Raw genomic sequence first — 12,939 nt, 5'->3', positions numbered from 1 at the left:
GCATGTAAAATGAGCACAAGCAGTGACACTCTGGGCTGTGACAGATAGTACGTCGCAAAAATAGTGTGCCCAGAGAGAAAGGGCTGTGTATCCTTCCACTGGAAGTGGACAATAGGAGGTACGAGCAAAGTTTTGCTCCTAGGAAGAGTTTCCTTCACCCCTGTCTTTCAGGGGCTAGAATGCACCCACTTTTCAGCTGGTGCCAGCAAACGTGTGTAAACCGGGCCTGTGCTTTACCTGATAACCAGTCATAGAGAACTCTCTGGAAAGTCCTAAATGTGGGTTAAGGGAGAAGTAAATCAGGAGCAAGCGCCATGAGAGTTTAAAACACATGCAGTTTGCTTGTGCTTCCTGACCAGCTTGGACTCAATTGTGTTTATATAGCGCTACCATTTTCTTTATTTTTATTTTTTTTAATGTTTATTTTTGAGAAAGAGACAGAGTGCAAGTGGGAGAGGGGCAGAGAGAGAGAGGGAGACACAGAATCCAAAGCAGGCTCCGGGCTCTGAGCTCTCAGCACAGAGCCTGATGTGGGGCTCGAACTCACAAACCGCGCGATCATGACCTGAGCCCAAGTCGGACGCGTAACTGACTGAGCCACCCAGGCGCCCCTAACGCTACCATTTTCTAATGGAATACTGTTGTCACATCCAATTTTATGTTTCCATGGATCAGATGACACTCACTTTCTGATGGTCATTACAAGAGGCACACCTCACTCTCCTTTCACCTTCCAGATTTCCTGCCCATGCTTTCCATTGAGTGAACCTACCCAGAAGCTGGAGGGCAAGGAAACCTATTGACACGGTCCCTTCCTACGGCACAGAGCAGGCAGAGAGGGTGGAATGAATCTGGAAGGGAAAATGTAAGGTACCTAGCACAGCCCATAAATGGCATTGATGTCACTGGCGTGATTTTCTAAAACATTAAGCCATTCTTGGTAAAGCTCCAAACAAAACAACAGACACTCCTTTCAATTTACACAGTAGTTCCATTCCTGGAAAATTCCAGGGTATAAAACCATGCAAAAAATACTTCGAGTTATGCTCACTTCAGCAGCAATATACTAAACTTCAGAAGACAGGCATGGCCCCTGCACTAGAATGACATGCAGGTTTGTAAAAGCCTTCCATATTTTTAAAAACACGTTTCAGAAAGAGAAAAAAAGTATGTTGAGTTTACATGTAAAATGAGATCAGGTTTAGGTTCAGATAATGACAAATAAGTTTTTCATATACACGAATGTCTAGGGGGACATTTGAAAATTATGTAAGATGTAGGAAAATTCATCCTTGTAAGAAAGTCACACGCACTGAATGACATATGACATTCTTGGCTTCTGTCCAACTAACCAACAGAAGATCCCAGCCAGGGGATTCGTGTGAGTCACTGCAACAACCAAAGGAGCCCCACGTGTTTTCAAAGTAGACCCTTGTGTGGTACTGCCCCTAGTGAGACCCACTCTCCTAAGGTGAAACATTCATCCTGGCAGAATTTGAGTTTGATTCTTCATCCACTTAGCATATGGAGGCAACACTCAATGGAAGAAATTACTTCTCAAATTATGGATTCTTGCTCAATCCAACATACACAAGTCTCTGATCCAAACTTGTGGGTCAGTTACCAAACACTTACTGCCATTTCTGGTGATGTATAATTGTGAATTTGAATTTTCTGATTTAGTATAAATACAAAGTAAGAAGATAACGGAATGTGAAGCTCAAACTTCACATGGAGCCAGATAAAAGTTTATAAATAACCACGTTTCGTGTCATTTGATATCAAACTATAACATTTTTCTACTTTTTTTTATTTTATTTTGAGAGAGAGAGAGAGAGACAGACAGAGACAGAGAGAACACAAGCGGGGGCGGGGGGGGGTGGGCAGAGAGAGAGAGAATCCCAAGCAGGCTCTGTGCCATCAGCACAGAGCCATTTGTGTGACTTGATCTCGTGAATTGTGAGATCATGACCTGAGCTGAAACCAAGGGTCAGACTGACTGAGCCACCCAGGCGCCCCACATTTTTCTACTTTTAACTAATATATTTTAAGTAATACATCCACATTATATAAAAATACAAAAATATATAGGGGCACCTGATCTCATGGTTCATGACACGAGCCCAGTGTCGGGTTCTTTGCTGATGGTATGGAGCCTGCTTGGTATTTTCTCTCTCTCTCTCTCTCTCTCTCTCTCTCTCTCTGTGCCCCCCCACCCTCACAGGAATTCATGTGAATGCTCTCTTTCTCTCTCTCTCTCAGAATAAATAAACTTAAAAAAATACAAAATATATAAACAAAAATTACAAATAAAAACATCACATTCTGTGGTAGACAGAATAATTGCCCCCTCAAAGATGTCCATGACCTAGGGGCGCCTGGGTGGCGCAGTCGGTTAAGCGTCCGACTTCAGCCAGGTCACGATCTCGCGGTCCGTGAGTTCGAGCCCCGCGTTGGGCTCTGGGCTGATGGCTCAGAGCCTGGAGCCTGTTTCTGATTCTGTGTCTCCCTCTCTCTCTGCCCCTCGCCCGTTCATGCTCTGTCTCTCTCTGTCCCAAAAATAAATAAACGTTGAAAAAAAAATTAAAAAAAAGATGTCCATGACCTAATCCCCGGAAACTGTGAATGTTATGGTAAAAGAGACTTTGCAGATGTGACTAAATTAAGGATCTTGAGATGGGCAGATTGTCCTGGATTATCCAAGTGGGCCCAATGTAACCACGAGTGTCCTTATAAAAGGGAAGCAGGAAGGTCAGAGGAGGGTCAGAGGACAGAGAAGGTGACGTGATAATAAGAGCATATATTGGAGTGATGCAACCAGAACCAAGGAATGCAAGCAGCCTCAAGAAACAGAAAGATGTAAGCAATGGATTCATTCCTAGAGCTTCCAAAAGGAACCAGCCCTGCAGACACCTTGGTTTTAGTCTCATAAGCCTCTTTATACTTCTGACCTCCAAAACTGTAAAAGAAGAAATTTGTGTTCGTTTAGGCACTAGCTTTGTGGTAATTTGTTACAACAATGGGAAACTCATAAACGTTCACCACCCCCACCCCCCACCTTGTTAGCACCTTGGTACCTGGACTACTTCCAGATCTTTTCCTGTACCATTATATGTGTGTGTGTATGTGTGTGTGTGTACTTCTCACAAAATCGGATCACAGTCGGGTCACATGCTATTTTATAACTCACTTTGTAAATTTTTTTAAATGTTTTACTTATTTTTGAGAGAGAGAGAGAGACAGAGCACAAGTGGGGAAGGGGTAGAGAGACAGGGAGACACAGAATCTGAAAAGGCTGCAGGCTCTGAGCTGTCAGCACAGAGCCCGACGCAGGGCTCAAACTCACGGACCGTGAGATCATGACCTGAGCCGAAGTCGGACGCTTAACCCACTGAGTCACCCAGGCGCCCCATAGTACTTCATGGTTTAAAACTAATTTTTTTTGTGTCAAAGTTTCTCTAATAAATTTTGGAATGGCGGTCAATTAACAGAAGCTTAGGCAAAATTACCATACGAATTATTTGTTTCTTACTAACAATGTTTATTTACCCAAACAAGGCACATCTATGCTTTTAGAATGTTTTTTGAAAACAATGCAGTTTGATTCTTCATATTTTTTAAATGTTTATTTATTTATGAGAAAGAGAAGGCGGTGAGCCTGTGCGCGCACGTATGAGCAGTGGAGGGACAGAGAGAGAGACACACAGAGAATTCGAAGCAGTTCTGAGCTGTCAGCACAGAGCCCAAGGTGGGGCTCAAACTCACAAACCGCGAGATCATGACCTGAGCCAAAGTCGGATGCTTAACCGACTGAGCCACCCAGGTGCCCCTGATTATTCATATTTTCAAGAAACGTGTGAAATAGAATTCAAAGTCCAAGCTCTGGACAACCACTTATGATGAACAAATATGTCCCTAATCTAAGCCAATCACTCTCGTCTTTAATATCTAGTAACATATATTTAATTTTTAAAATTATACAAGTAAATCTGTATTTCTTTTATTTCTGGTAAAAAGTTAAATGCTGTTAAATGTCCACTGGAAGTAATGTTATGAATATTGATAAAAGAAAAAGTACTCAAGTTCATTTTGGTTTTGGGGGATTTTTTTTTTTTGATTTGTTTTGTTTTGTTGTTTGTTTTTGAGAGAGAGAGCGTGCAAGTGGGGGAGAGGGGCAAAGAGAGGGAGAATTCCAAGCAGGCTCCACGCTGAGTGTGGCTCGATCCCACAAACCTGGTGGGATCACGACCTGAGCCAAAATCAAGAGTCAGATGCTCAACCAACTGAGCCATCCAGGCACCCCACTCAGATTTATTTTGAATACTTGTCTATTACTCTCAGGTTTAGCATAAGATGTTGTAGAACAGATAATTCAGCCTGACAAAAGCCATTTCCCAAAAGTACTACTTCCAGTCATAATTTCTCTATTGAATGAGACTTAACAGTAAATATTGTGAACTTTCTCACAACCACTCTGCACATGAATCAGTAAGTATAACTATAATGTATCTTCTAGAAGGTAGCAGGGCTGGCCTTACAGAAGCTTGAGGAATAATGGGTAGGTTCTTTGACCAAAAATATCATACCCACTAAAAAAGAAATTAAGTTATTTAAGTCAAAGACTTTTCTGGTACAGCTTCACATGTTCTTTAAAACTCTGTTCTGGGGTGCCTGGGTGGCTCAGTTGGTTAAGTGTCCAACTTCAGCTCAGGTCGCAATCTTGCAGTCCATGAGTTCGAGCCCGCGTCGGGCTCTGGGCTGATGGCTCAGAGCCTGGAGCCTGCTTCCCATTCTGTGTCTCCTCTCTCTGCCGCTCCCCCGTTCATGCTCTGTCTCTCTCTCTCTCAAAAATAAATAAACATTAAAAAAAATTAAAAAAAAAAAAAACCTCTGTTCTATGTCATGAAACTTTTTTCTGTATTAGTAATGCACTGAAGAGGCTGAAGGAATCTTGAAAAATGGGACTGGGTTTTATTTATTTTTCTGTCCTTGGGTCTAGTACAAAACCTGGCTCATTTTTTTTTAACTTTTTTCTTTTTTTTAAGTTTATTCATTTTTGAGAGAGAGAGAAAGAGTGCACACGTGAGCAGGGGAGGGACAGAGAGAGGGAGAGAGAGAATCCCAAGCAGGCTCTGGGCCACTAGCACAGAGCCTGATGCGGAGCTCAAACCCACAAATCGTGAGATCATGCTCTGAGCTGAGATCAACAGTCAGACACTTAAGTGACTGAGCCACACAGGAACACTACAACACTTGGTCGAGCCCCAACACAGAGGCAGCAGTTTGAAAAGCACGTGGGTTACACGTGAAGGTGATTTGTTGACTAACTTTAGGGCATGTGCTGGAGGGGCAAAGATCTTTAGGAGCTTTCTCTGGAAATGGAAGTTTTGGCAGGCACCATTTATCTTATCCTCCTTCAGCCTAGCTAGCCAGATGCTTGTGGGGGTCAGTTCTGACAGTCTCTACCTACCTTGCTAGCACCTATTACCCCACTCTGGCATTCACCTATAGACCTGCCATGGCAGGTGCCTCTCCAAAGCAACTCCTACCCCACCACACCCGGTGGGCAGCTTCAGTTGGGACTGGCTTCCCCCCAAAGCAACTACCTCCCTGCTACACCTGGCAGGCAGCCCCAGTGGTATTGCATCCCTCCAAAGTGACTCCTGCCCCAGGAAGTGAGCGGGGGTGGGGGTGGGGGGAGCCAGCCCTGTCTGCCAGTGCAACCATAGCAGGTGTGGCCTGGTTCTGGAAACCAGGGGAGACTGCACTACTCGGCACCACAGGATACCTTCTAAATAAGGCCACTACTTTCAAGAATAGGAGATGTAGCTGATCTACTTAATACATAGAAATAAACACAGAGAGTCAGACAAAATGAGGAGACAGAGAATATGTTCCAAACAAAAGAACAAGACAAAATCTCAGAAAAAGAACAAAACAAAATGGAGATAAGCAATCTACCTGATAAAGAGTTCCAAGTAATGGTCATAAAGATACTCGCTGGACTTGACAGAAGACTGACAACTTCAACAAAGAGACAGAAAATATAAAACAGAACCAACCAAAGCTGAAGGATACAATAACTGAAATGAAAAATACACTACGAGGAATCAACAGCTTATTAGAGTATGCAAAGGAACAAATCAGTGAACTGGAAGACAAGGTAATGGAGAGCATCCAAGCTGAATAGCAAAAAGAAAAAGTAATTTCTAAACATCATGAGAAATGAAGGGATCTCTACAACACCATCAGTTGTACTAACATTCACATTATACGGGCCCCAGAAGAAGAAGACAGAGAAAGGGGCATAAAACTTATATGAAGAAACAATAGCTGAAAACTTCCCTAACCTGGGAAACAAATCAGACATCCAGGTCCACAAAGCACAGAAAACCCCAAACAAGATGAACCCAAGGAGGTCCACACCAAGACACATAATAATTAAAATATCAAAAATTAGGGGCGCCTGGGTGGCGCAGTCGGTTGGGCGTCCGACTTCAGCCAGGTCACGATCTCGCGGTCCGTGAGTTTGAGCCCCGCGTCAGGCTCTGGGCTGATGGCTCGGAGCCTGGAGCCTGTTTCCGATCTGTGCCTCCCTCTCTCTCTGCCCCACCCCCGTTCATGCTCTGTCTCTCTCTGTCCCAAAAATAAATAAAAAACGTTGAAAAAAAAATTTAAAAAAAATAAATAAAACAAAAATAAAATATCAAAAATTAAAGATAAAGAATTTCAAAAGCAGCAAGGGAAAAGCAAATAGTTATGTATAAGAAAAACCCTATAGGGTTATCAGCTGATTTTTCAGCAAAAAATTTTCAGGCTAAGAGGGAGGGGCATGATATATTCAAAGTCCTAAAAGGAAAAAAACATACAACCAGCATGGTTATCATTCAGAATTGAAGGAAAGATAGAGTTTCTTAGATAAACAAAAGTTAAAGGAGTTTATCACCACTAAACCGGCCTTATAAGAAATGTTAGGAAAACAGTATGGAGGTTCCTCAAGAAACTAAAAATAGAACTATCCTATGACCCAGCAATGGCACTACTAGGCATTTATCCACAAGATACAGGTGTGCTGATTCGAAGGGACACATGCACCCCCATGTTTTAGCAGCACTATCTACAATAGCCAAAGTATGGAAAGAGCCCAAGGGTCCATCAATGGATGAATGGATAAAGAAGATGTGGTATATATGTATACAATGGAGTATTACTTGGCAATCAAAAAGAATGAAATCTTGCCATTTGCAACTACGTGGATGGAACTGGAGGGTATTATGCTAAGTGAAATTAGTCAGAGCAAGACAAAAATCATATGACTTCACTCATGGGAGGACTTTAAGAGACAAAACAGATGAACATAAGGGAAGGGAAACAAAAATAATATAAAAACGGAGAGGGGGACAAAACAGAAGAGACTCATAAATATGGAGAACAAACTGAGGGTTACTGGAGAGGTTATGGGAGGGGGGATGGGCTAAATGGGTAAGGGGCATTAAGGAATCTACTCCTGAAATCATTGTTTCACTATATGCTAACTAATTTGGATGTAAATTTTAAAAAATTCAAAAGAAAATTAAAAAAAAAAAAAGAAACGTTAAAGCAGAAGAGTCCATAACTAGAAGTGACAGACTGATAAAAGAACAAATTTAACTGGTAAAAGCAAATATATAGTAAAGGTAGTAGATCAACCAGTTATAAAGCTAATATAAAGGTTAAAATACAAAAGAACTACGATCAATTCTATCTACAAAAATTAGTTAAGAGATACACAAAATATAAAGATATAAAATATAAAGATATAAAATATGACATCATATACTTAAAGCATGGAGGGGAGAGTAAAAGTGTAGTGCTTTTAGAATGTGTTCAAACTTAAACAGCCATTCACTGAATAAAGACTGTTATATACATAGGATGTTATATATGAGCCTCATAGTAACCACAAATCAAAAACCTGTAATAGGTACACAAAACATAAAGAGAAAGGAATCCAAGTATAACACTAAAGAAAGTCACATAATCATAAGGGAAGTGAACAAGAGAAGAAGAAAAAAAATAGAGAAGAACTACAAAACAACCAGAAACAATTAACAAAGGGCAGTAAGTATAAACTTACCAATAATGACTTTTAAATGTCAATGGACTAAATGCTGCAATCAAAAGACAGAGGATGACTGAATGGATAAAAACAACAGCAACAACAACAAACAAGACCCATCTATATACTGACTAAAAGAACCTCACTTCAGACCTAAAGAGACACACAGACTGAAAATGAAGGGATGGAAAAAAATATTCCAAGCAAGTTGAAGCAAAAAAAAAAAAAAAAAAAAAAAAAAAGGCTGGAGTAGTGATACTTAAATCAGGCAAGACAGACATTAAAACAGACTGTAACAAGAGACAAAGAAGAGCATTACATAATGATAAAGGGATCAATCCAACAAGAGGATATAACAATTATAAATATCTATGTACCAACATAGGACCACCTATATACATAAAGCAAATATCAACAGACACAAAGGGAGAAACTGAGAGTAATATAATAATAGTGGGGACTTTAACACCCCACTTACACCAATGGATACATCATCAGGGAGAAAATCAATAATGAAACTGTGGCTTTGCATGACACATTAGACCAGATGGACTTAACAGATATATACAGAATATTCCATCCAAAAACAACAGAATCCATGTTCTTTTCAAGTGCACATGGAACATTTTCCAGGATAGATCACATGTTAGGCCATAAAACAAGTTTAAATAAATTTAAGAAAATTGAAATCATATCAAGCATCTTTTTCAACTACAACGCTATGAAACTAGAAATCAATTACAAGAAGAAAACTGGAAAAAAACACAAACACATGGAGGCTAAACAACATGGTGTTAAACAACCAATGGGTCAATGAAGAAATAAAAAAATATCTGGAGACAAGTGAAATAAAAACACAATGGTTCAAAATCTTTGGGACATAGCAAAAGCCGTTCTAAGAGAGAAGTTTATAGCCATAAAGGCCTACCTCAAGAAATAAGAAAAATCTCAAATAAACAATCTAACTTTACACTTAAGGGATCTAGAAAAAGAACAAACAAAACCCAAAGTTAGTAGAAGGAAGAAAATAATAAAGATCAGAGTGAAAATAAATGAAATAGGGGCACTGGGTGGCTCAGTTGGTTAGGCGTCTGACTTTGGCTCAGGTCATGATTTCATGGTTCATGGGTTCGAGCCCCATGACAGGCTCTGTGCTGACAGCTCAGAACGTGGTGCCTGCTTCAGATGCTTTGTCTCCCTTTCTCTCTGCCCCTCCCCTGCTCACACCCTGTCTCTCAAAAATAAATAAAAGTTAAAAAAAAGAAATAAAATGAAATAGAAAACAATTGTTTAAAAAACAATAGAAAAGATCCATGAAATTAACACCTGGTTCTTTGAAAAGATAAACAAAATAGATAAACCATCAGCCAAACTCCTCAAGAAAAAAGATATAGGGCTAAATAAATAAAATCAGAAAAGAAAGAGAAGTTACAACTGATTCCATAGAAGTACAAAGGATTATAGCAGACTATTATGAAAAAGTATATGCTAACAAATTGAACAGCCTAGAAGAAAGGGATGAATCTCTACAAACATACAATCTTCCAAGACTGAATCAGGAAGACATAGAAAATCTGAACAGACTGATTACTAGTAACAAAATTGAACCAATAATCAGAAAACTCCCAACAAATAAAAGTTCAGGACCAGATGGATTCACAGGTTAATTCTACCAAATATTTAAAGAAGAGTTAATACCTATCCTTCTCAAAATTTCTAAAAACAGAAGGAGGAGGAATGCTTCCAAATTCATTCTATGAGGCCACCATTACCCTGATAGCCAAACCAGACAAAGACAATACAAAAAAAGAAAAAGAAAAAGAAAAATATAGATGAATACATCTAATAAACATAAATGCAAATATCCTCAACAAATTATTAGCAAACCAAATTCAACAATACATTAAAGGAATCATTCATTATGATCAAGTGGAGTTTATTCCAGGATGCAAGGATGGCTCAATATCCACAAATCAATCAACCTGATATACCACATTAACAAAATGAAGTATAAAAATCATATTATCATCACAATAGATGAAGAAAAAGCATTTGACAAAATGGAACATCCATTCATGATAAAAACTCTCAACAAAGTAGGTTTAGAAGGAACATGCCTAAACAAAATAAAGGCCATATATGACAAACTCACAGCTAACATCATACTCAATGATGAAAAGCAAAAAGCTTTACTTCTAAAATCAGGAAGAAGACAAGGCTGCCCACTGTCCTCACTTTGATTTAACAGAGTACTAGAAATCCTAGCCACAGAAATCAGACAAGAAAAAGAAAAGAAAGGCATCCAAAATGGTAAAGTAAAACTATCACTATTGGAAAGGCATCCAAAATGGTAAAGTAAAACTATCACTATTTGAAAATGACACGATACTATCTATAGAAAACCCTAAAGACTCCACTAAAAAAAAAATACGAGAACTAATTAAATGAATTCAGTGGAGGTGCAGGATACAAAATTAACATACAGCAATCTGTTGCAGGGGTGCCTGGGTGGTTCAGTTGATTGAGCATCTGACTCTTAATTTTGGCTCAAGTCATGATCCCAGGGTTGTGGGATCGAGCCATCTGCTGGGCTCCATGCTGAGTGTGGAGCCTGCTTAAGATTCTCTGTCTCTCCCTTTACCCCCCTCCCCCACTCTCTATCTCAAAAAAAAGAAAAAAAAATTTGTTGCATTTCTATACACTGATAACAAACTAGAAGAAGAGAAATTAAGAAAACAATTCCATTTACAATTGCATCAAAAAGAATAAAATACCTAGGAATGAAGTTAACCAAAGAGGTGAAAGATTTGTACAGTGAAAGCTGTAAGATGCTAATGAAAGAAATTGAAGATGACAAAAATGGAAAGATAAACCATGCTGATGGATTAGAAGAATTAATATTGTTAAAATTTCCATATTACTCAAAGCAATCTACAAACTAAAGGCAATCCCTACCAAAATACCATAGTATTTTTCATAGAACTAGAACAAATAATCCTAAAATTTGTATGAAACCACAAAAGACTGTGGATAGCCAAAGAAATCTTGGGAAAGAAGAACAAAGCTGGAAGTATCACAATCTCAGGATCAAACTATACTACAAAGCTATAGTAATCAAAATGGTATGGGTACTGGCACAAAAACAGACACATAGATCAATAGAACAGGAGAGCCCAGAAATAAACCCATACTTACAAGGTTAATTAATTTGCAACAAAGGAGGCAAACATAAAATGGGGAAAAGACAATCTTTAATAAATGATGTAGAAAACTGTACAGCTATGTGCAAAAGAATAAAACTGGGCCACTCTTTTACACCATACACAGAAATAAACTCAAAACGTATTAAAGACCTAAATGTGAGATCTGAAACCACAAAAACTCTTAAAAGGCAGTAAACTCTTGTGTATCAGCCTTAGCAATACTTTTCTGAATCTGTCTCCGCAAGCAAGGGGAATAAAAACAAAAATAAGGAGTGCCTGGGTGGCTCAGTCAGTTTAGTGTTCGACTTCAGCTCAGTTCATGATCTCACAGTTTGGGGGTTCAAGCCCCACATTGGGCCTCTGTGCTGTCAGCCCAGAGCCTGGAGCCTGCTCTTAATTCTGTGTCTTCCCTCTCTTTCTGCCCCTTCCCCTCTCGCACTCTCTCTTTCAAAAATAAACATTAAAAAAAAAAAAAGGAAAAATAAACCACTGTGACTACATCAAACCAAAAAACTTTTTTTTAATGTTTACTTATTTTTGAGACAATGCAAGAGACAGAGTGCAAACGGCAGAGGAGCAGACAGAGGGAGACACAGAATCCGAAGCAGGCTCCAGGCTCCTAGCCGTCAGCACAGAGCCCGACACAAGGCTCGAACTCACGAACTGCGAGATCATGACCTGAGCTGAAGTCGGGCATTCAACCGACTGAGCCACCCAGGTGTCCCCAAACTAAAAAACTTTTTAAAAAGGATTTTAAAACACTTTTTAAAGTAATATCTACACTCAACATGGGGCTCAAACTAACCACACCAGAATCAAGACTTGCATGCTTGGGGCACCTGGGTGGCTCAGTTGGTTGAGCACCCAACTGTTGATTTTAGTTCAGGTCATGATCTTGTAGTTGTGAGATTGAGCCCTGTGTTGGGCTCCACACTGAGCATGGAGCCTGCTTAAGATCTCTCTCCCTTTGCTCCTGTACCCTACTCACACATACTCTCCCTCTCTCTTAAATAACAAACAACAAAAAAGAGTTGCATGCTGTACTGACTGAACCAGCCAGGCACTCCAAACTAAAAAACTATGGCACAGTGAATGAAACCATGAACAAAATGAAAAGGCAACCAACTGAATGGGAGAAGATATTTATAAATGATGTATCTGATAAGGGGTTAATATCCAAAATATATAAAGAATTTTAATACCAAAAACACAAAAAATGGGCAGAACACATGGATAGATACTTTCCCAAAGAAGACATACAGAGAGCCAACAAACACATGAAAAGATGGTCAACATCACCAATCATCAGGGAAGTGCAAATCAAAACCAAAATGAGATATCACCTCACACCACTCAGAATGGCTAGAATCAAAAAGAAAAGAAATAATAAGTGTTGTGAAAACGTGGAGAAAAGGAACTTCCGTCCACTCTTGGTGGGAATGTAAATTGGTGCAACCACTGTGACAAACAGTGTGGAGTTTCCTTAAAAAATTAAAAACGGGGGCGCCTGGGTGGCGCAGTCAGTTAAGTGTCCGACTTCAGCCAGGTCACGATCTCGCGGTCTGTGAGTTCGAGCCCCGCGTCGGGCTCTGGGCTGATGGCTCAGAGCCTGGAGCCCGAGAGCCAACAAACACATGA

At 39.8% G+C, this 12,939-nt stretch overlaps 1 pseudogene; it reads left to right on the top strand.

Annotated features, from left to right (window-relative positions):
* The first annotated feature begins 1,044 nt into the window (after positions 1 to 1,044).
* LOC121026196 (uncharacterized) lies at positions 1,045 to 1,139 on the top strand (annotated as a pseudogene).
* Positions 1,140 to 12,939: the final 11,800 nt, after the last annotated feature.

The sequence above is a fragment of the Herpailurus yagouaroundi genome, unplaced genomic scaffold, assembly GCF_014898765.1.
Source record: "Herpailurus yagouaroundi ecotype Mexico unplaced genomic scaffold, PumYag 67793, whole genome shotgun sequence".
NCBI classification, from domain to species: domain Eukaryota; kingdom Metazoa; phylum Chordata; class Mammalia; order Carnivora; family Felidae; genus Herpailurus; species Herpailurus yagouaroundi.
This window is presented reverse-complemented; position numbering and strand designations above follow the sequence as displayed.